The sequence below is a fragment of the Pinus tabuliformis genome, chromosome 3_1 (assembly GCF_031772625.1).
Source record: "Pinus tabuliformis cultivar Carrire ecotype Pingquan chromosome 3_1, CPIR1, whole genome shotgun sequence".
NCBI lineage: Eukaryota > Viridiplantae > Streptophyta > Pinopsida > Pinales > Pinaceae > Pinus > Pinus tabuliformis.
The window spans coordinates 150,351,380-150,377,682 of record NC_142301.1 but is presented as its reverse complement, the minus strand read 5'-3'; positions in this window follow the sequence as shown (position 1 = coordinate 150,377,682).

Genomic DNA, 26,303 nt, shown 5'->3' with positions numbered 1-26,303 from the left:
TCTGAAATTAAAAAAAAGTTTTGGTTGGATTCCATATGATCCTAATATTTTCATTTGTGACAGAATGATGAAAAATAGATTATCACCATACCTGCGTCACAGAATGCCTGAGATTGAACACTTTTCTAATATGGATGAATGGAGGGAAGGAACCCTAGTATAAATAGATAGTGAGCAAGTGAACATAGAAAATGTAATGAAGGATCTTGAAAAGACACTTGACCTAGATTCTTTTGGACAGGTACAATTTGAGACTTCTCAAAAGTCAGCATCAGGGATTAGTGCCTCAATAGCTCATACCTCTCAAAGGCACTCACAGGAGACCGATGCACCACTTGCTGAGACATCACAGGGGAGAGAAAAAGAAACCAGCACTCAGGCAACAGAACAAACAACCATGTCAAAGCGGCCTGAAATTTCTTAGGAGCAAGCTCAAACACAGGCTCACCCAACTCAAGTCAACATAGGAGAGCCACCAATTTTACAGACTCCTCTAACTTAGGAAAAGAACAAAAAGAGAGACAGGGAAGTAGCTACCCCTACCAGTGGTCCATTAGAATAGCCTGGTGTTAAGAGGCGGAGGCTAAATCCTCATTTAGAAGAGGAATTTTTTGAAGAAACTATAGATAGTCAAAGAAAAGAAGGTGTAGACAGTCATCATACTTTCCCGGTGGGTGAGACACCTTCTAACTCATAGAGACAGGACTTGGACAGGCAACAAAGTGCAAAAGTGTCATCCTTCAGGCCTCCAGGAAATGAGAACTTGGATATTAAAAATAAATTCAAAGAAGTAAAAGCCAAGAATGAGCCATTAAGGATCCAGGTCTACAATCAGTATTTAAAAATGGCTCCCACCAATTGGAATAGGTTGATGTCAACCTATGACATCAAAGAGGGCAAAATGCAAATGAGCTTCTTGAAGCCCAAAGTACAACAACCTCAAACAATTGTAGATTACCTTCAAATATATTTTGAGGTCATGGTAGAGGACATTCATCCCTTGGATCAGATTGAGTTACACAAGCAGACAGGGGAAATGGTGTATTCAACATTGACTAGTAAAGCCATATGGCCCAAAGATTAGAAAAATCTTTAAATAATACAATTGCCCAATTACAGCTAGAAAGAGCCTCCTCACAGGCTAAAGACAACAGAATTAAATCTTTGGAGGAGTTAGTGATTGGATTGGGTCATAACCCAAAGGATGTAAAGGTAGCAGAGGCCTTAATAAAGAAAAAAGATGAAGACATAACTTCCTTGAGAAAGCATCAAGGCATCCACAAACTGCTGAAGTCATCCAAAAGAAGTCTGAAGAAGAACTTATGGACTTAGTCCTCAAGCTTAATGAATAGGTGAAGGAGACCAAGCAAGAGTTAGAAAAGTCATTGAAGAGCAAGCAGGGAGAGTCAACCTCTCAGCCTCCAAATGTGATACCAATGGTCTCCACTGCAGTCCCCTCAACACTTGGAACAACACTGGCACCCAATGTCCCATTGGCCATAGTAGAAGCAATCACAGGTAAAAGTACAGGAACAGCGCCGGAAAGAACTTCATGTTTAAGCACAGAGGAATTGATAAGGTCAATGGAGGAGATGAAGCTCAAAGTCTCTGAATTATAGAAGGTAAAAGAACAATTTTTTACCTTAGAATGGAAATATGATCTTTCCAAAATTAATTTTGCTGAAAAGGTAAGGGAGAATAAAGGTTTAGCTCAGCAGGTGAAATCACTAGAGAAGGACCTCACCTTTGACAAGCCCTTAGCAGACATTAGGAAGACTGTTTGGACCAACATCACTCAGTCAATAAATGATGTTTGGCCATCAATACAAATAATTCTTGAATAGATTGATTTGGTAAAAGTAGCTCTTGAAGAAATCTAGAGAACTAAAGAAGAGCTAGGAGGAAAGCCTAAGGAAGCTATCAGGCTAATAAATTTTTTGAACAGCAAAATAAGTACCAGCTAGAAGAGCTAGGCATTGAACACAGAACTGGGACTATTCTAGAAGTCAAGAAGGTATTGACCAAAAGGTCACTGATGCAGAATTTAGAAAGAAGATGCTAGAACATGCAAGAAGAAATTAATGATTTTATGGAGAAGTTTGGTATTTTACAGAGCAAAGGACTTCCCAGTCCTTTAGTAATTAATGATAAATTGATGAGGCATATAGACTATGGTGACAAGTTAGCTCAATATGCAAATAATCAAGCTAGTTCATCAACTAGTGCATCTCTACAAAAGGCACTACCTATAGGCAGAGTTGTCTATGATACTCTAGAGAACCTTTTTTATGTTGAACATGAGTTAAAGCATTTGTTTCCAGTTTAGCCTAATTTTGTTAATTACAAAGAGACTGATGAAATATTTAGGAAATTTCAAAGGACAAGAATACCATAGTAAAAATGGTGGACAGATATGACAGAAATTTTGTGATTTATCCTTGGTAAAAAAGTAAATTTTCATTATTTACCTTAGTAAATTGGGGTAAAAGATGGTGAACAAGGATCAAACAGGTAAAGAGTATTAGAACAGGTCAAAGAGTATCAGTAAGAAGATGAAAAGCAGAACCACCAACATTGGTTTACGAGGAAGACAACAAGATGCTTCATCATAGGGCCTGCCTCCGGTTTATTCACAAAAAAAGGGACAACAAGCCATGAGTTTACTTTATCTTCTATCTTCGAGACCATCTATCTCTACTTTCATGTAACATATAGTTAGTCATCCTAGAATATATCACTTTTTGTTATGAGATATTTTATTGTAAAATTTTGTATAAATACTCCCTCATTCGGAGTATTGTGGGTGGATTCTTAGACATTTCTATAAGACTGATTATTTTGGAAAAGAAGTATTGTTGGACAATTCTTGTATGGCTGGCTGGATGAAGAAATAATACAAGGGACTTTTCACAAGATTCATGTGTCAAACACCAGACAAATAAGTCTTCTATATCTCATGTGTTATTGTTTTCTTGTTTAATATTTCAACTATGTTCCATATCTGAATATTAAAACGAAAAAGTGTAATTCAGAAAGTGCTTAAGTGCAATCTGTCTTTAAAATCATTTTTATTCTAAATTTTTTCTTCTAAACTATCATAAGAAAGTAATTCTTAACTGCTCCTACTTTTTAGTTTATCATTTTGGTCATTTGATAAGAAATTCTTAACTACTTTCTATTAGTGATCATTCAAGTTCCCTCCTCTCAAAAAATGTTGAAGGATTCTTAATTTCCCTTCTTCCCTTTTAAGTCCATCCCATCTTTTCAAGTAACCATTTGTTCCTTGTTTAGCCATCTTGCCCTATGAAGCCATCCTTTTGTTGAAAATCCAAATTCAGTTAAGTCATCTTTAGTTGACTCTATAGCCCAGTGGCCTGAAATACTCAGTTCTACCCATCTGCTCCTAAATTTCACCACCAAACACAATCAAAACCCCTAAGCTTTCATAACTAGCCTAATATCTTTCAAAACAAAGCTAAATATTAAAGAGAGAGCCTTCTTTGAGTACATATTAGCTAGATTCTGTACTTAAAAGTTGGTTTGTGGTTACGTCGGACCCCTTTCCATCTTCTTACAACTTCAGGGAAAATCTGAGTGATAACACACATGACACCTGAATCCTCTCAAAAGTATGAATCCTCCCAAAAAGTATAAATCCTCCCAAAAGTATAAATGTAACTTCTTGTGTATTTTCTAGAATCAGTATCACTTGCTAAATCAGTTTTTGTTGAGCTGAGAGGTTCATTCTAAAACCTATGCTAAATAAGTTTTTGTTGAGCTGAGAGGCTCATTCTAAAACCTATGCTAAATAAGTTTTTGTTGAGCTGAGAGGCTCATTCTAAAACCCATTATGATTTTCAAGGGTGTATGTTCCTCATCAAAGTTGAAATTTTGCTCATGTGGGCCAAAATAATCTTTTTAAGAAATCTATCAACAAATAAAAAATATATAACTATACAAAACATTTAAATAATGTTTTCTCCTAAAACAAATTGCATATGAAGAAATTGGATCGCTCTGGGTTCATTTTAGATCCGTATTTAGATGGATCTATGTAACACCCCTACCGTCGAATATTCCACACACACACACACACACACACACACATATATATGAGTGAAAAAGTAAGTATTATTAATCGTTTACATCAAAAAAACGATGGGAAGTTTAACAATTCCTTCATAACCGCATTGCACTGATTATTCAAAAAAGGAAAAAAAAAACAAGATTTGGGGGTGAACAATTGGAGGGATGAAGATCAAAAAACTTTCAAACAGTTATGAGCCAAGTATGAAACAACTGATAACTACCATTTTGTAACCGTACTGTCGGTTCCAAGGAAAATGAGTGGAGAGAAGGCCTTTGGAAAGGAGATGGTATGCAGTAGAATTTGATTCTCGTAATTGGACTCTCCTCGGTTTGGAGCAAGGCACAGAATTGGATTCTTTCTGGTTTTAGAGGAAGGGCAAGCGCACCATTTTGAAGCATGTTCCATTAGTTTACACTGTCAAAATGTGCACAAGTAGATTTGTAAGTGCTAATTAAAGTCTGCCCATTGGAATGAGGCAAATACAGATAAGTAACTTGCAAATATGTGTTTATTTACTTGTTTTTTGAAAATATAGGTATACATATTATTTATATTTTATTTCTTGAAAATAAAAGAAGAAATATGAATATTATTGCACATAAAATCGAAGTAAATGTGTAGATTTTATTACTGCCTTTTGTTATTCATTTGAGAAATTTTTATGAGAGTGTGTTAAAGATATCTGACAATTCTAGAGAAAGATAAGTATACATTTTATTTAGATTCTATTTCTTGAAAAGAAATGATGCAATATGAATATTCTTGCACACAAAATCTAAGTAAATGTGTAGATTTTATTACAAATATTACATGTGAATCTTGTGTGTTAAAAACTAAGTAGATTTGTCATTTTCTTGGAATGGAAGATAAGTGAAGATGCTTTGGAATTTGTCCTTACACAAAACTCACACTATTTTTCTTAGTAAAGAAAATATATTACTACATGTAGATAAAGATTGTTATTATATATTTTCCTTAGTAAAGAAAATATATTATTACACGTGGAGAAAGATTATTATTTGTAGCATTAAACAATAAGTAAAGTTTCTTGTCTTTATATAACATTTGATATGCATTCTATTAAAAGAAGATAGGATGTATGTATGCTCTTTTTTTAAAAAGGGGATTTCATACTAGTGTACGAAATGATAAAAATCCAAGTTATTTTCTTGGAAGTGAATATAGATTAAAAAGGGAAATTTGTGAAATAATTTCATGAGTGGTGAAAAATAAAAGAGAAAAGTTAATTAGATTGTTTTTCTTGAAAAGTGGGATTTATTTTTGAAAAGTGTAGTTTTAATAACTACATGATGTCTCTATAAGACATAATTATATGTTTAATAAAAGAGAAGTAACTATGACCTTTTGCTTAATTAGAAAACTACCTTATGTGTTTATAAGACATAACTATCTCTTGAAGAAAAGATAAGTAACTATGACCTTTTGGTTAATTAGAATAAATAAACCTTGTGGTACTCTTGAAAAGAACACAATGGTTGGTTTTGTGCTGAGTCGTGATAAAATATTCCCATAGCAAATATCATTTATTTGAAATGAACACATATGAAGAAGCATAGAAACAATAGTTGGTTACATAAAAATAGAACTATTGTGTTAGATCTTTTATAGAAAAACATGTATTTGTGTGCAGCAAAGAATAAGTATTATGGAAAGTGAATTGCAATAAACGCACTCGCTTTTCCTTTTTAAAATACACATATCGGCATGCAATAAATAATGACTAACACATTAGTTTTGTTTAGAGCAACGCATGTATTTCTACATACAATATATTTTATAAATAACTCTATCTTGGCAAAGACAGTTTTTGAAAAGGGACTTGCATTTTCATGTACGATTATGATGTCTAACATGTTATCTTTGCCTGAGAAGGGGGCATGCATTTTTATCTATTATATTAATATCTATTGTATTGGAAACATTACTTAGTTACATGCACAAAGAAGAAGCTAAGGGGATAGCTCTATTTGAATAAGTTTTATCTAATTACATGCACGAAAAAGGAGGATAAGTTGGCAGTATCCTTTAAGTTGATTGGATGGTTACAGTGGTTTCCTTTGAATGTGCGAGAATGATCATAGAAACGTGGTAATTATTTATATATGCTTGATAATTATTTGTTTATACATGCACAATGTTGTTCAGAGAAGCATGTTTGATATTATAATTACATCTCATGTAGGCACATGAATAGATGTTAAAAGATCGCTCTTAAATACTGATTATTGATTGATTAATACTTTATCTAATCATGTTACCAAAGCTTCTTCGTGACAACAATGACAAGAAATGATGATGATTTGTCCAGAAGACATTATGTTTAACATTCTGGTAGATAAAGAACTAATGGTCCAAGCTGATGAGTACAAGTTGCAGGATGGTCCACTGATATAACAATCATGCCACAAGGATGTAGAGAGTGGTTATATGTGGGTAAATATTTTCATGACAATTGTAATAGCTTTTAGTTAGGTATGTGGTATTTTAATGATATTTAATTGTAATATTTTATAAAAATGGATAAGGTATGGATGCCATTGAGTGAGGGGTGAACACTCTCATGAGCGTTTAATAATAAAATTAAATGTTTGTTGGTTCTCACCCTACGGGGTTTCCAGGGTATATCGATGTTGATGTGATTTCTTATTGTGTCAGTTTGATGATGTTGAATCCTTCCTTATCTGATGTCCACAGATTGTTAATGTGATGGTGTTGATTGTGTCTAATGATTTGATGATGTTGAACTATATGTGATTAATATAATGGGATGTGATAATTATAATGTCCTGTATCAAACAATTTATGATGCACACACAAAGTGCACAATGGTTATGGGTTCCTTACTTGTTTACTTATACTTAACTGAGAATTAATGTGGAGGAATAGTGATTTGGATAATTATTTGTGGGTAATTTGTGTAAAAAATTCTAACTCCCTGCATTTTCATGTGAGGTTACCGGGGTATGCTACAAGTGGCATCAGAGCTAAAGGTTACAACACTGGAGCCTTTGGGAATTGTTAAGCAGAAAAGAAATAGAGGTATGCCACCAGTGGGAATTAACTCAGGTATGAGTCTAAAAATCTACATATTGATATATACAATAGACTAATTTTGACATGAAATGTGTGATTCATGTTTATAATTTCATTAAAGAATAGTAAGCAATAAAGTGTGTTGCAAAAACTGTGTTCATGGAATTTGAATCCTAATGAGGATAAAAGACAATAAAACCTTTGTCACACTTACAAAAAATCTTGAACACTAGCTAAGGAAAGTGAAAATAAACTACCAACTTTTGCAAATATGGAAATATTAATGATACATTTAATGAACATCAATGGAGTTACAATGCACTACTTTTAATGAGTGAATGCATGCATTTAAATATGGGGAACATCCTTGAATAGGATGACAGAGTGTTTTAAAAGGACATTGGAAGAACCCCTTTAGATATTGAAAATAAACAATGCGTCAAGTAGTGAGACTAGATTGTAATAACTAATTGTTGATTAAGATTTTTCATGGCTGCATTAAGATAGTTGGTAGTTGTGATTGGTTAGTGTTGCATGACTAACTAATAAAACTTATATGCATGAATTTAATTTTATTTAAGCTTATTACAATTCGTAAACAAGTGATTATGTTAGTTATTTCATGTATTGGTTTGTTAATGAAAATACACTATGGAAATTGGAAATGATTTAGAATGTGAATACTTATTTATAACTAAATGCTGATGGGATTAAGAAGGGGTAGCTTAATGGAAATAAGAAAAACTATGAAAGTAAAACGTTGCAATGTAAATTGCAATCATAAATGAGAAATAATAGTGTTATATGATATGCATGATTACGTTACTTGGAAAATCAAAATGCATACAACGTGTATGACGTTTATGTTTCCTGTCAATCTAGATATTGTGGAGCCATGCTGAGGGCTACGTATAAATCCATGGTGTACATGAATGTTTCTTTTGTTAATTATAATGTGCATATGTTTCATTATGTAAATTACTATGGGAAAGAGTGCTAAAAGATAAATTTAACATGCCATACAGTTGTCAACATTGTGAAATTCCATAAGTCCTTGGGTTGATGGTGGTTGCCTGCCCAGAGGGGTTGATGGAACTTGCCTGCCCAGATTTCCTCTCCCTAGAGATAAATGATCTCAGTAAGGGAAAAGAGTTGGCCAAGATGGTGAAGAGGGTAAAAAGCCTGAGGCAAATCTGTTGATTTGGATCCTGTTGGAGGAGGCCCAAATTTTCCTCATAGATGGGACACCGTCAGAGGAATAGGCAGGACACTGCAAAGAGGAATCCTATATTGGACCCTATGTGGTCATTGGAATTCTTGAGTTGGTTGGCCAGTGGAATTTCGTACTAGACCTGGTATAGTCTCTGTCAAATAACTATCTGGATGCAAAAATGACTCGATCTAGTTGTGGAAACTAGTTCCCATGGGTTGGGAGGAACATTCTTTAGCCTATTGGGGTTCTCATAGCTAAAAAAAATAACTAATCAGCTATTTGTTATGTTAAAAATGAATTTTATATATAATTGTGTAAACATGTTATGTACATCTTAACAAGAAAGGAGCCTTATGCTCGGTAAGGAATTATTGGCAGTGGAGTTCCTTTATTGTATTGCTAATCTTTTGAATGTCTTAGCAGGGGCTAGGACAGTATGCACTTTGTGCATTTATTGATCATTTCGATGATTAGATAGATAGGTGCTCTCTGAGTACTTTTAGAAGTACTGTGTCGATGTCATTAGCAGGAGCTAAGACAGTGTGCACATGTTGTAGTGATTTACCAATTTGATGATTAGAGTGTTGGTGCTCTCCAAAGTACTTGTAGAAGTACTGTGATTGAAATATTACCTAACATTGCATAATTTATTGATAGTTAAAATTATTTCATTTGATTGAAAATGTTGTGACTAATGTGATCGAATTTGTTAGTCATATATTACAGGGTACTTTCCATGAAGTGCGGATGGGCTTTCAAAGCATTCTTAGAGAATTTTCATGAAAGTGACCATGACTTCCAAGAGTAATTGGTAAGTTGGTATAGAGATTTTGTTTTTCTTCTATGACTTTGAATAAGATTCAAGTGAGGAAAAGTAGAACTTGCATATTTTTGCAGCTATAAATGCTTATGACTCTTATTCAAACATTATTGTTTCATTTAATGGTATTTCTGGAAATGAAAATCCTTCATTTTGAAGGAGAATCCTTTTAGGTTGCTTAGATTATTATTTCATGAGTAGAAGTTAATGATAAACACCGAGGACGGTGTTCTCTCTAAGGGGGGGAGTATGTAACACCCCTCCCGTAGAATATTCCATATATATATATATATATATATATACACACACACATGAGTGAAAAAGTAAGTATTATTAATTGTTTACATCAAGAAACCGGTGGGAAGTTTAACAAGTCCTTCATAACCGCATTGCATTGATTATTCAAAAAAGGAAAAAAAAACAAGATTTGGGGGTGAACGATTGGAGGGATGAAGATCATAAAACTTTCGAGCAGTTATGAGCCAAGTATGGAACAACTGATAACTACCATTTTGTAACCATACTATCGGTTCCAAGGAAAATGAGTGGAGAGTAGGCCTTTGGAAAGGAGATGGTATGCGGTAGAATTGGATTCTCGTAATTGGACTCTCTTCAGTTTTGGAGGAAGGCACAGAATTGGACTCTCTTCGGTTTTAGAGGAAGGGGAAGGGTGCCATTTTGAAGCATGTTCTATTATTTTATGTCAAACCAGGACGTAACTCCTTAAATCAAAAACTCATATATTCATTCAGGTTGTTCATTATTATATACAAGAGGGAGTGACTGTTCGGTTCATCTCCCGAAAACTCTCTATCTTCTCTATTATTTATTTACATTAATTACACCTGTACACCCAATCCCTCTGATTAGGTGTCAACATTCCCCCCCTTAATCTGAAGGGATGTTGGTGAGTCCAAGCATTGTTCTAAATTTTTAAAGCTTTTCTCTTCCAAGTGCTTTGGTGAAGATGTCTCCAATTTGTTCATTAGTGGAACAATGGCAGAGATGGATTGTTTTGGCCTCAACATGATGTTGAATCAAATGATATTTAGTATTGATGTGCTTTGTTCGACCATGGAACTTTAAGTTCTTGGCCAAATTTATTGCAGAGGTATTGTCAATCATGAGTGGAGTCGATTGTATTTGTTTTACCTGCAAATCTTCAAGAATTTTCCTAAGCCACACAATTTCTTTTTTTACCTCAGTTGCTGCCACATATTCTTCCTCTATTATGGAATCTGTTGGAACTGATTGTTTACGTGATCTTTAGGAGACAGCTCCTAATCCAAGACTCATAGCATAACCTGAAGTAGAAACCCCAGTTTCTTTGTCTCAATTGAAGTCTGAATCAGAGTATCCAATCAAGCTAAAGTCGCCCATGTGTGTATACTTGATTCCAAAGTCTTGAGTTCCCTTCAAGTACTTTAGAACTCTTTTTGCAGCAAACCAATGTCCCTCACAAGGCTTTTGCATAAATATGGGGAGGATTCCAACAACAAACGAAATGTCTGGTCTGGTAGTAGTTAGGTAGTTGAGACTTTCTACAAGCTCTCTATACTTTGTTGCATCCTCAAATTCTTTTCCTTCAATGGATGTGAGCTTTAAGTTTTTTTCCATTGGAGTAGTCGAGGGATTGAATTTAGTCATGCCAAATCTGTTCAACGGATCTCCAATGTACTTTTTTTGAGAATGGAATATGGACATCCAATGTTGAGTTACTTCAATACCAAGATAGTAATGATCATAGCCCAAATGAGTCATTTCAAAACCTTTCTTCAATTCCTTCTTTATGGATGCAATGTAGCTTTCATTGTTCCTTGTCATCAAAAGATCATCTACATATACCACAAGATATACAACTGTTTTGCCAACTTTCTTGACAAACAAAGTTGCATCATCAAGATCATAATGTTTGAAATTGAGTTAAAGAAGATGCTCAGTCAGTTTTTCATACCAGGCTCCTAGTGCTTGTTTGAGGCCATACAAGGATTTAACAAGTTTGCATACTTTATGTTCATGTCCTTTCACATAAAATCCTTCAGGCTGGGACATAAAAACATTTTCTTTGAGATCTCCATTCAAGAAAGCAGTTTTTACATCCATTTGATGGAATTTCCAACCGTTCTGAGCTGTTAAGGAAAAGAGTGTCTGGATGGTAGCCCATTTTGCTATGGGGGCAAAATTTTCCTCATAATAGACCCCTTCCTTTTGTGCAAAAACTTTTTCCACAAGCCTGGCTTTGTGCTTGTTAAGTGAGCCATCAACTTTATACTTGTTCTTCTAGACCCACTTGCAGCCAATTGGTTTAGTTCCCAATGGAGGATCAACTAGCTTCCAAGTGTCATTCTTTATCAGGGCATCATACTCCTTTTGTATTGCTTCTCTCCATTCATCATGAGAAACAGCTTCTTTGAAGGAATTCGGTTCAAAATGTGTAGACAAATTGAATTCACAATCCTAAGAAACATCCATATCAACATTTGAATCAGAGTCATCTACATTACCTCCATTTGTCCAGTTTGAATTTCTAGTTCTTGTCTTTCCAACCTCATCAAGATGAACACTTTCAAGTGTCTTTTTCAGCCACTTTGGGGGACCTTTCTCAGATGGTCCAGGCTACTTCGTTGATTGAGTTGGGACTGAATCAAGATTGAGTCTCCCAATTCTGTCAATCACATCACTCAAAGTATCATCCGTTGTTGGAGTTTCATGTGGGAGAGAGAGTGTTTCAGAAGAAGATTCCACAGATTGAACTAGTATAGCAATCCCCCCTTCAAGATGTGGAATCTGATTATCAAATTCTTGAAATGATTTTGCATTTGTGAGTCTATCCAAGCGATCAAGTTTCCTTTCAACAACTTTGTCAGTTTTGGATGATTCAAGAAAGATTACATCTCTAGATACAAAAAACCTTTTGTTGACTTCATCATAGAGATGGTATGCTTTGGAGGTGTTTGAATACCCTAGGAAGATACACTTACGACTTCTTGCACCAAGTTTGTTTCTATGTACCTTTGGTATTAAGGCATAACAGGTGGAACCAAAAACCCTGAGATGCTTTACCGAAGGAATGTGCCCATACCACATTTCATAGAGAGTCTTGTTTCTGATAGCATTAGATGGACATCTATTCTTTATATATATAGTACATAGAACTGCATCAGCCCAAAACATCATTTTTACATTTTTGAAGAACACCATGGAGCGTACCATATTTAAGATTGTCCTATTCATTCTTTTAGCTACACCATTCTGTTGGGGATTATAAGGGATAATTGTTTTATGTTTGATCCCATGTTGGCGAAGATAGTTTTCAATTTCATTTGAAGTGTATTCTTTTCCATTATCAGTGCGAATAGAGCCAATATGAGATTGTGCATCATTTTCAATCCATGTATAAAAGTTCTTAAATGTTTGAAAAGCATCAGATTTGTTCTTCAACAAATAAACCCAACATGTTCTGGTGTAGTCATCAATAAATGTCATCATATATTTATTTCCATTTGTAGAAGGAATAGGAATTGGACCACATAAATCTGAATGAATGAGTTCAAGTTTTCTATGTGCTCTGATGTGTGAATCATGAAAGGACTATTTTCTATGCTTTTCTAAAATGCAAGCATCACATTTCTTAAGCTTCTTAAGAATTGTAGGCAAACCAGTAACACCATTTTTCTTCAACAAGCAGAGGTTGTCATAGCTCAAATGTCCAAATCTAGCATGCCATAATAAACTTGATGGAAGTGTACCTTATTCATAATGAGAATTGTATGAGAAATGTTGTGCACGAGCAGAGATACCTTGTAGCTTGAGAAGCCTTTCTTCTTCTATCCCTATCATGACAAGTGAGTGGTCAGATGCTTTTCTTACCTCAAGCTTGCCATCAAACATATGAATGGAGTGACCTTGCTGGCGGATGTGCACCAAGGACAGCAAGTTTCTCCTCAGCTGTGGGAGATATAGAACATGATGTAGAAGAAAGTCTGGAAGACCAGGCAATTTAAGCCTGATTGTGCCAAGCCCTGATGGCTTGAGTTTTAATTGGTCTGCAAAGTATACTGCTCCATCAACATTGTCAGTAAATTCTTCAAAAAAATCTTTTCTATGAGTCATGTGGCAAGTTGCTCCTAAATCTAGCAACCAAGCATTTTTCGAAGAAGCAAGTGAAGCGTTAAACTAGTCTTCATTTACTCCAATATTACATTGTGCCACAACATAATGAGCGGATTCAAGTGCTTTACCTTTGTCTGCGTCATTAGTTTTACCTTTGGGTTGGTTTCTTTGCTGCTCAATTTTGTCCCAAGGTAACTTGCATGTGGAGGCATCATGTGATCCATTTCTTTTGGAGGGTATGCAGTGAAAGTATGACTTTTCTCCTTGAGAGTGTCTTCCCCCTGCCTCTGAAACATCTTCCTCTTCCTCTTCGACCACCTCTTCTTCTGGAAGAATATTGAGAAAGATTCTTTTCTTTATGAGCAAGGCACATAGCCTCTTTAGAAGATTCAGGGGTTGTCTTATTTCCAAAAGCTTTCTCTCTTTCAGCAAATTTTTTCACAAGAGAGTCAAAGGTAATATCTTTGAGATTTCCATTTTCTCGCAATGACTCAAGATAATTGGAGTAAGTAGGATAAAGTGCCTTGAGAAACGTTATCAGAGGAATATCCAATTCAACCTTAGTGGCTTTGATATCATGCATTATAGATTTTACTTCAGATGCAAGAGACAAAGGATCATTATTTTGTAATTCAAGGGTGAAGAGTTTAACCATGAGTTGAACAACTTCAAGTGCAGAGTGTGAGTCATAGAGTTCCTTCAGCTTTTGTAAGGCTTTGAATGCATTTGAAAATGGCGAAATGTATCGACTCACCTCTTCACTTACAGATGCTGCGATCAATGCATAGACTTTGTTGTTCTTATTTTCCCAAATGGTGAGCTCCTTGTGTGAGGTAGGTTGCACTGGCACTTCGTCTCCTTCTCCAATACACGTTCCTTTCCATAGCTCATTAAAAATGAGAGTTTGTTGGATTTTCCTCGACCATTCAGGGTAATTCTCCTTGCCAGTGAGAACTATTCCCACAATAGATATGATTGAATGCATATCGTTATACCAACAACATTCAACCTGGTATCGCCTTCTTTCACCCATATACTAGAGTTTGACGTTTAAGAGATGAACGATGGAGATGAGCATCGGAGATGAGCATCGGAGATGAGCATCGGAGATGAGCGTTGGAGATGAGCGGAAGAGATGAACAAAGGAGATGAGCGGAGGAGATGAATAGAGGAGGGCCATCGATGGTAAGCGATCAACAGTTATCGCAAGCAAAACAAGTCGGGGTGATAACCACTGCTAAAGGCGGATTTCTGGTTACAAGTGGGATTTCAGGCGGATAAAAAATGGTAAGTGTTATTGGGAGGGGAGAGCCTGATTCCATTGAGGGGTTGACACGTAGTGACTAGGGGAGAAAGAAAAACTGCTCTTATCGAACGGGTAACTCTCGTGCAACTAATGCACCTAAAATCACTATAAATTGTCGGATTTGGAGTTTACGATCAATGGTGGAGATTAAAAGGCACTTTTTGAGTGGGTAACCGCCTCCAAGTGGTCCCCTCCAAATCAATGTTAGTCGTCGGATCTGGAGGTTGAGATCAACGGTGGAGAATGAGCCAGATAAAGTGAAACCTTGGGAACTGTGTCCGAGTAGGTTTAATGAAGGATATGATCGCATCGTAAACATGTAATGGTATTGATCGAGGAAAGAGATTTGTGATATGCGATTAAAAAGCGGACCTGACAATTTATATATGGGTTTATAATACTTGAGATCCGGCTCAAGGGAATACGGAAAAGGATATATGTGAATACGAAAAAAGATATATGGTTTTTCAATGCGAAAGGGTATATATACCATACTCAGAGCAAGAGGAAATCCAAGTCATTACAGCACCTTCGACAAATGTATTAAACGAAAAATGAATGAAAGCTCTCCTTCGGCTTCAATGCACCATTCGACGCAACAACAATGAATGAGATTTCGCAGGGTTATGATATAAATGTCAGCCTACAAAAGATGCAAAACAAAGGCAAAACATAATAGGAGTTACAAATTAAAAGGAAGCCCAAAAATGGTGCCTGCTCTGATACCATGTCAGACTAGGAGGTAACTCCTCAAATCAAAAACTCATATATTCATTCAAGTTGTTCGTTATTATATACAAGAGGGAGTGATTGTTTGGTTCATCTCCCGATGACTCTTTATCTTCTCTATTATTTATTTACATTAATTACAGTTGCACACCCAATCCCTCTGATTAGGTGTCAACAGTTTACACTGTCAAAATGCGCACAAGTATATTTGTAAGTGTTAATTAAACTCTGCCCATTGGAATGAGGCAAATATAGATAAGTAACGTTCAATTATGTGTTTATTTACTTGTTTTTTAAAATATAGGTATACATATTACTCATATTTTATTTCTTGAAAAGAAAGGAAGAAATATGAATATTATTGCACATAAAATCGAAGTAAATGTGTAGATTTTATTACTGCCTTTTGTTATTCTTTTGAGCAATTTTTATGAGAGTCTGTTAAAGATATCTGAAAATTCCAAAGAAAGATAAGTACACATTTTATTTAGATTCTATTTCTTGAAAAGAAATGATGCAATATGAATATTCTTGCACACAAAATCTAAGTAAATGTGTAGATTTTATTACAAAGATTACATGTGAATCTTGTGTGTTAAAAACTAAGTAGATTTGTCATTTTCTTGGAATGGAAGATAAGTGAAGATGTTTTGGAATTTGTCCTTACACAAAACTCACACTATTTTTCTTAGTAAGGAAAAATATATTACTACATGTAGATAAAGATTTTTATTATATATTTTCCTTAGTAAAGAAAATATATTATTACATGTAGAGAAAGATTGTTATTTGCAACATTAAAAGATAAGTAAACTTTCTTGTCTTTATATAACATTTCATATGCATTTTATTAAAAAAATATAGGATGTATGTATGCTCTTTTCTTAAAAAGGGGATTTCATACTGGTGTACGAAATGATAAAAATCCAAGTTATTTTCTTGGAAGTGAATATAGATTAAAAAGGGTAATTTGTGAAATAATTTCACGAGTGGTGAAAAATAAAAGAGAAAAGTTAATTAGATTATTTTTCTTGAAAAGTGGGATTTCTTTTTGAAAAGTGTAGTTTTAATAACTACATGATGTCTCTATAAGACATAATTATATGTTGAAGAATAAATAATTATATGTTGAAGAAAAGATAAGTAATTATGACCTTTTGGTTAATTAGAAAACTACCTTATGTGTTTATAAGACATAATTATCTCTTGAAGAAAAGATAAGTAACTATGAACTTTTGGTTAATTAGAATAAATGAACTTTGTGGTACTCTTGAAAAGAACACATAAGTAACTATGACCTTTTGGTTCATTACAATAAATAAACCTTGTGGTACTCTTAAAAAGAACACAATGGTTGGTTTTGTGCTCAGTCGTGATAAAATATTCCCATATCAAATCTCATTTATTTGAAATGAACACATATGAAGAATCATAGAAACAATAGTTGGTTACATAAAAATAGAACTATTGTATTAGATCTTTTATAGAAAAACATGTACTTGTGTGCTGCAACGAATAAGTATTATGGAAAGTGAATTGCAATAAACGCACTCACTATTCCTTTTTAAAATACACGTATCGGCATGCAATAAATAATGACTAACACATTAGTTTTGTTTAGAGCAACGCATGTCTTTCTGCATACAATAGATTTTATAAATAACTCTATCTTGGCAAAGACGCTTTTTGAAAAGGGACTTGCATTTTCATGCACGATAATGATGTCTATCATGTTAGCTTTGCCTTAGAAGGGGGCATGCATTTTTATCTATTATAGTAATATCTATTGTATTGGAAACATTACTTAGTTACATGCACAAAGAAGAAGCTAAGGGGATAGCTCTCTTTGAATAAGTTTTATCTAATTACATGCATAAAAAGGAGGATAAGTTGGTAGTATCCTTTAAGTTAAATGGATGGTTACAGTGGTTTCCTTTGGATGTGCGAGAATGATCATAGAAACGTGGTAATTATTTAGATATGCTTGATAATTATTTGTTTATACATGCACAATGTTGTTAGGAGAAGCATGTTTTGATATTATAATTACATCTCATGTAGGCACATGAATAGATGTTAAAAGATCGCTCTTAAAGACTGATTATTGATTGATTAATACTTTATCTAATCATGTTACCAAAGCTTGTTCGTGACAACAATGACAGGAAATGATGATGATTTGTGCAAAAGACATTATGTTTAACATTCTCGTAGATAAAGAACTAATGGTCCATGCTGATGAGTACGAGTTGCAAGATGGTCCACTGATATAAAAAAACATGCCACAAGGATGTAGAGAGTGGTGATATGTGGGTAAATAGTTTCATGACAATTGTAATAGCTTTTAGTGAGGTATGTGGTATTTTAATGATATTTCATTGTAATATTTTATAACAACGGATAAGGGACGTACTCCCTTATAAGCCATTGAGTGAGGGGTGAACACCCTCACAAGGGTTTAATAATAAAATTAAATGTTTGCTGGTTTTCACCCTACGAGGTTTTCGATATATTGGTGTTCAATGATGTGATTTCTTATTATGTCAGTTTGATGATGTTGAATCCTTGATTATGTTGATTCCTTATATGATGTGATAATCATAATGTCAAGTATTTGATTAATTAATATGGTTAAGGGAATCATGAAATGGATGCAAGGTTCATCATACTACAACATTGGTTGTCAATGGTTATGCAACTCACTGTCCTCTATTGAAATTTACTTTATGTCCTAATGAACATTATATCTAATGGTTAATGAGGAATGTGGAGTAGTGATTTGGATAATTACTTGTGGGTAATTTGTGTAAAAAATTCGAACTCCCTGCTCATGTGAGGTTATGGGGGTATGTTACAATCTATGCTAGTAAATCTTCTAGAATCCATGTCACTTGTGAAATTAGTGTTTGTAAATCCTTCCATCAAGATATTATTACCTCTAAGGCACAAAAGTAATCAATTGAGCCTTATCCACTTAATTGCATTGCAGTGTAACTTTCCTTAGTTTGCAAAAAAGGTACTTACTACTCCCACTGATATGGAATGTAGGGGCAAGTGCATACCATAGTATACATAAGACTTTTTATGTAGAAGCATATAGAATCTTGGACATTTATTTTTTTCTTCCATAATAGAATTTTGGAGATTTACTCTTTTCCTTAGATAGTAATAGGGCATTGTTTAGACGTTAATTTGAAATAAGAAGCAAGCTGTGTACCTAAATATTTTATGTTCTCAATATTAAATTTTTCTAATACTTTTCCAAAGTGTTGTTATTGAGAAAACCATAATTTTTTTTTCCTTTCGCACATAATTTTACATGCCCAAAATCTTCCTTTCTGGTCTTTAATTCTTCATTGTAAAGACCTAGTTTAATTCTTTTTTACATGCCCAAAATCTTCCTTTCTGGTCTTTAATTCTTCATTGTAAAGACCTAGTTTAATTCTTCTTTTAACATGTTAATCATTATGTTATAGTGTGAACAACATGAGCAACACCCATGTAGAAAGGAAGAAGGATGTATTTAACCGTGTTGTTGTCACTTCCTTCCTCGTACAAGGGACTAGCAACTCTAGTTTGGTTAGGCAGCGGTAAATAAATAGTTTATAGTTAGATTAAGTAGTTTTAATGAGGATTAGTTCACGTTAAGTTTAACGTTCATATGGCTATTGTATTTTATGAGAAAAGTGAAATGAGGCTAGCCGCTACTTAAATTCATTCTACGTGTAAAAATGGATTACAAAAAGGATATCGTCCAAAGCCAAGAAAGCAAACAATTCAGTTCGTAATCATCCACCTCGACTTCCGAGGGCGCTTGCACAGTGCCATAGCTTGGGTACGCCTAGATTTTTGCCACGGTATCAAACAGGCAATATGGCAGGAGAAATTATTGCCCTAGCTTGGGTACTTTAGAAAGATCCTTCGATGTCATGTGTTCCCGATAGGCAACGAAAACGGCAAAAGAGGACTGTGACGGATGACAGATAGTATGATTTCATGTTTCAACAGCTGGTGTGGCTTAAGTGCCTACAAGTCAGTTCAAGCTCTGCTGTCCATTCTGGAGAGCGACTATGTATATTAATTCTGAGGGCGAATAAATAAATTAATTAATTAAAAAATAATAATAATTATAATTTCAATAGTTAAAAGGGGAATCTCCTCGAATCATTATTCACAATACAAACGTTTACCTTTGCCTTTCTTATATTCTCATATTTGTGTTCGAAATTCATTTTTTCTGGAAATTTCCTGATATTAATCGCCGGGAAGTTTCGTTCCAAATATTCTCCAATAAATTACAGATATGAAAGGTAAATGGAAGTTGAAATCCGAACGGAGATGAATTGAAAATAAATGTGAGCTAGTTGCGACATATTCCTCACACCACCGAGTAACCGACTGTGGTTCAAGTATTATTGTTGTTGATAGTGACCGCACCTTATTTTCCCTTCGAAGACTGCGGCTCCTGCGTGTTGAATCGTCGTTGTCGCCATCAATTATCAGACTGACTCCATAGCTGCGTCCATTGTGAATGAGTGACCCGTTGTTTTCATTGAAATATTTGGATACGGCCATCACATTGATATTCCATTACACATATACAATGGTTGGTCAAGGTGGTTAAAAGTGATACGTTATCGAGTTGGGACGGATACGGCCGTCAGATTGATATTCCATTACACATATACAATGGTTGGTCAAGGTGGTTAAAAGTGATACGTTATCGAGTTGGGACGGATACGGCCGTCAGATTGATATTCCATTACACATATACAATGGTTGGTCAAGGTGGTTAAAAGTGATACGTTATCGAGTTGGAACGAATATGCTTCCGTGTCATTGACGTTGGGTTTGGAATATCAGTTTCAATGGTTATTCCTTTCACATTAAAATTACGTTTGTTTAAAAGGTCTTGGAATGTGTTCCTATTTATTTCTTCAAAGGGTGATTGACTCTATAAATCAAGTCTGGCTGTTTAGTTAGGTAATAGAAATAGTTCAAGTAATTTAGTGAACGTGGCGATTTACTTTTTCAAAGGGAGGCTTATTGTGTAATCAAAATTGTTATTTTTTCGGAAGAAAAAAAACGCTATCTTTTCATTAGAAATAAATTACGAGTACATATTCCTCAGATGTTTCGTAAATTTTTATTATTATTATTATTATTATTTATTATAAATTATTTATTTTTTATTTTAATTATTACAAAAATTTCTAGATTTTCTAAATATTCATCTATTAATTACCTAACATTACATATTGTCAACAAAATTATAGCGAGATTTTGCTTAAAATATCATACTGCTGCCTAAGATGACGAATCTTTTCTTCCATCAACTCATAATCAAAATCAAAATTGTTATTAATCATGTAAAAGAAAGAACACTAATTGTTACGGTAAACTTGCTTGTTTTGAAATAAGAATTTTGATTTAACTATCTATTATTATTCCTAGAATAATATTGATTTAATTTTTAAAAATTATTATATAATATTATTAATAGTATTTATTTATTAAAAGTTATGATTTATTTTAAAAATATTTATGTTTTTTTTTATTTTTATATTTTTTTTTAATATATCATATTAATCTCTCTATATATATAAAATATATATCTTTATATTGCTCTCTATTTAAGGCTTTGAAATGGTATGCCTTTTCATATATTAAAAATCTCAGTTTTGACAAATTTTCATGATTTATAATATTTTAAATACGTGTACTCTTAACATATTATAATAATAATAATAAAAGTTATATTCAATTAATTTTAATGATTTTATAATATGCCCAAGGGGCTTTGGATTGATGGTGAATGGGTGCGTTGTTAAGGCACTCTTGCGATGCACAGGTTCAAACTTTTTTTTAACATAGATTTAATGATTTTATAATATTGGTAATGTGACATGTATCACGAAATAAGTATTTTAATGTTTATGATGAATTTATATCTATCAACATTTAACTACCATTTAATTTTTATAATGACCTTTATCTAATTATAAAATTATAAAATGGTAATGAGTAAACTACTTAACATCTCTAGTTTCTAAATATGGTTGAATGATTGGTAAAATTCTTGTGATTGGTTCTCTCTAGACATATTATAGTTTTTGGCAGTATTTTGTTAAATTTTATCATCTTATCTTAATATTTTAGTAAAATACAATCTTAATTTGATTTAGGTTGAAAAATAAATTTATGAAATTTAAAATATTAATGTTTTTATTTATTCAGTTTTAAATATTTTTTTATATGTTAATTATTTTTAGTTAATGGTAATCAATAAGTAATCATTTAAAAAAAATTGTTAGTTGATCGGGGAATTAAATTTGAACAATATGGTTATCGATAAGAAAAATAAATTGGAAAAATACAAACACAATAAGGTTGGAAGAGATATTTTTTTATCAGATCCAATCCCCTAAACACAATAAATTTGGAAGAGATGTTTTTTTATTAGATCCAATCCCCTTCCAAACACATTATAAAATTCCATATTTATAGTAATTGGATAACTCACTACAAGTTATTATGACAATAAATCCTACATGGATACAATTCACACTTATTGGAAAACAACACTCTCAATAAGAATGCATTGGAACAATACATTTGTCCCTACTCCCTCTTAATTGAGAAATTATTTTTTTTATAAAATATAACTTTTTGTGTTTTTTCCAACCTACCATTTACAAACATTACCAAGAGGTTGATATCCATATAAAGAAACAACCATGCACTAAAATGCATGGTTGACCAACCTTTGGAACCATCTGTCTACTAGGATTTCCTTGTTATACATGATTCATTCAACCATCCTTGAACCACATATTTTCATAATTGTAGTTCTACCTTTAACTCCCCTACATCAAAATCATCATCATCCTAGGTTTTCTCGGCTTATCTTTAACCATGCTTTGGGTTTTCTTGGCTTACCCATAACCATACTATTGATGCTCCTACACCACATTCTCAAGGAACAAAAAATCTCTACAAAAGTCCTTGTCCATAGGTTCCCCATCCCTCACAAACTTGTGTTTCTTCATCATATCCTCACATGGTTTCTATTGACAAATTAAGTGGTTTTATATGACACAAGCAATCAAACAAATTGTTTTCTAGTTGATCACAAACTTTCCTCTTCCATGTGGTTTTTTGATGCATGAGGTTACACATAGTCTCATTAAGCTTATATTTTGACTTAGGTACATATAGTTCTCATATCCCATAATTGGAGATACCGGACACATAATAAAATATACTCTTTGGATCAATTCATCATGTGAAACATAACACCATAGACTTGCTTATAAATATGGTGTATGACTCAAAACTATAATACTCACAAAATTTTAGCTTTGACCATAATTATTTGTTTCATAATCAATTCCAACTCTAATAAATGAGTAACCACTTCTCCATGGGTTCTAATATCTCTATGGTTTGTTGCCTCATGATTCCTCAAGTCTACCACTACTAAAATAGAATGAATAGTTTCCTCCACATAGGCTTCACTTCAAGTCTCTTCTTTTATTCCTTGATTGAGTGAATAAAATAAAGCCTAATTTTGTATGGATACTTTTATTTCACACTTTTAATTTTTGACTTCATTATTCTTTATTATTTTGAGATCGTTGAATAAAAGTTTTCTCTCGAAGATTGCATATCTAAATTTTCTTCAAAGATGCTTGTGCACCCATAGCTCCTTTTGTGCTTATTTCCTTGGTGATTTTATGGATATTTTTTGATTTACACATGCTCCACATAATATATTGCAATAATACTTGTTCCCCCCTTCTTTTTTACACACCTCAACCATATGTGTTTTGTTCTACACTTTATCATAAGGGCAACAATCACATAACTCACTAAAATTTCACCCATATTGACACCTCCTATCATTCCTTCTATTTGACCTCAGCCATGGAGTGTGGATTCCTATCTGATGTAAGCACCTTAATATTTAGTAGTGCATATGTTCCATTTAATGGCACCCAAGAAAATGCTTATTTTTTACAACAACATATGTGTGCTAGTTTCTCACTTACATCAATCCATCATCCTAAAATCCCTAGGAGAGTTTATCCATGGGATGATTTATCTAACATGATATGTCCCATTCGCCCTCTAAATATTGAATAAATCTTTATTGCCATCAAAAATTGACAATTGATTTAAAAGATTGTGTCTCACTTTGCAAGGGTTACAAGCTTCTTGCAATCCAATTCACTCTTCTAAACTAGGGATTATTCATCCTCAAATTATTTGCATAATATTTTATTCTATAGCGAGCATAATAATATTTTGGTGTTCTAAATTTGCAATTGAAATTTCCTAACACCTTAGGAAAAATTAGAATGACCTAGTTTCTAGCGTGCGCCTGCCCTCCCTCCTTCACATTAGCCGTGATTTTTCCAGGCAGGCCTTTAACAGAGATCGACAAATCCATAGATACAAAAATAATTCTCCTTTTCAGAATATGAGGATGTAAAAACCAGATAAAAACATTATAGGCTCACTCGCACTATATAAATCACTTCAAAAATACTCTCTTCATGAACTTGGGCCCTCCTCTAATTTAGACCTACTCTGATGCCAAATTAGTAATATATAAATAAAAAAAAATATCCAAAGTCTCTTGAAAAGAGATTTCTTTTTATATCCAATCTATTTCCAAACACATGAATGAATCACATATTTATAGTAGTAAGAAAACATACTAAAATATGGAGATAGTGACTCCTACATGGATACAACACACAGTTATTGGTAAACAACACTCTCTATAAGAATTCATTTGAACATCAATGCAATGAAACATTATATTTCTCCCATTAACTCTAACAAAATATTTTCTCAGGAGTTTCTTATGAAATCTACACTTAGCATTATGTGTTATATTATTTTTACCTATCAGTTAACTATTATGTATTATATTTGTGTTTGCTAATTTTTGTTATAAATACTAAGCAATCTATGTATTGAAATTACTAGTGCTAGAAAATCAATTAATTTTAATAAACATGATTATAATGTTAGAATAATTAATAACTATTATGAAATTGTATGAGCGTGAAATCTAAGATTTGCACAAGTAGGAAAGAAAGTGGCTACATGATGCACACCTTATTAAACAATAAGACAAACCAATTACACTTGTTTGTACCTAATAAGCTTAGTTGCATAATTTTGTAAGTGTGGTAAACTTTTACATGTATCATTAAACTGCAAAAGTTTATACAAAATATTTTATGTGATCTACATCACATCAAATACAACATCATTTCAAACATAAAAATTAAAAAATAAAAAATAAAGAAATAAAAAATAAAAAAAATGAAAAAACTAAAAAAATCTTGAATGTTTAATTTTTTTCTTTGTTTAACCATGTTTCTAAACTTCATATAATGTATTACATTTTACAATGAATAAATCAAGCCCTACTAATGACACTCACATCAAATCATAAAATAATTGTGTTCTTACTACATCCTTTATAATTTTTTGTCTTGAAAATTCCATTTCACATGCATTTGTGCTTCCATAAATAGTAAGTATTTCCTACCATAACCTGGACATCATTGGAAATGTGACACAAAAATTCATCCAATAATCCTACATGGAGTATTAAAAATTGAATGCAACTCTCTTAGACAAGCTTCAAAATCAATTAATTCCTTGCTTTCCTTTGTCTCACATAAAGTATATTGCAAGTCATTGAAAACATTTGCAAGCTAATGCTTTGAGTTCTCTTATCTTCCACTAAAATCATGTAAATAATTTCAAAGAATAAAGAACCTTACATAGTTGAAGAAATAAAGATCCAAGAATCTTCCATTCAAACTCTCTATAAGTTCGTGAGAATATCCTTTTGCAACTTGTCCACCCTTTATAGTGAACTATCCACACAAGGTTTCTGTGATTGTTTCTATGTATCAACATAATCACCATATGCATGTGGAATCCCTACAAATCATAAGTCATGTCTATGAATAATCTTGCTTTATTAGGAATTTCTAGATAGTAAAATATAGAGGTATTTAAAAATTTAGATAAGTAGCATGTGCCATATACAAATGCATCACTTCATAAAAATAACCTTTTTAATGTGTTTATAGTAACATGTATGCTTTCATATGAAGACATAACATCAACATACTCATCTTGAAATTGCTTATTGAAATTTCTAAGTTCACACATTACATTTGCAAGCATATGTAAGAAAAAATAAACTAAAAAGGTTCTTGTGTTATCATACCATGAGTCATTCCTTTCATTCTTCCACCACATCAATATAGGAGGATCAATAAACAAGCCTCTCCATGACTTCTACTCCTAAAAGGAATTTAACTACATTTATTTGAAGAGCTTGAAGAGTTTAAGGTACACAAGTTCTTGTAATGCAATGGGATGAATATCTTTTTAATAGAATTTGGCACCCATGATATACCTTATTTCCTATTTTCTCAACAAACAATAATTCAAGTATTCTTTTAGAATGATTTTATGCAGCTAAGCTTCCATGATAAGAAAGAAAATGAATACCTATAAGAGTAGGTACATTTTTTCAAAAAAATAACAAATTCATTTCATTGCCAAACATTAACGAAGAACTAGTTGTGGAGAATACTATCAATATTTTATTTGAAAGGTCACTTACTTCCTTTAAATTATCGATTGTTTCATATGTTGTTTCCCTTCTTCCATTACAAACGTTTAAGAGCTTTAAAATTGTGAAATTGGAGGTAACTATCAATATTTTATTTGAAAGGATGCTTACTTCATTTAAATTATCTATTGTTTCATATGTTGTTTCACATCTTCCATCACAAACATTTATGACCTTTTAGAATTTTGAAATTGGAGGCAATAAACCTTTACATTCTAGAAATGTCATGTAAACCATAAGATGTTTCTCTACACTATAATTTATACTTGAATTGAGCACTAATGAAAAGAAAAGGACTATCCAACA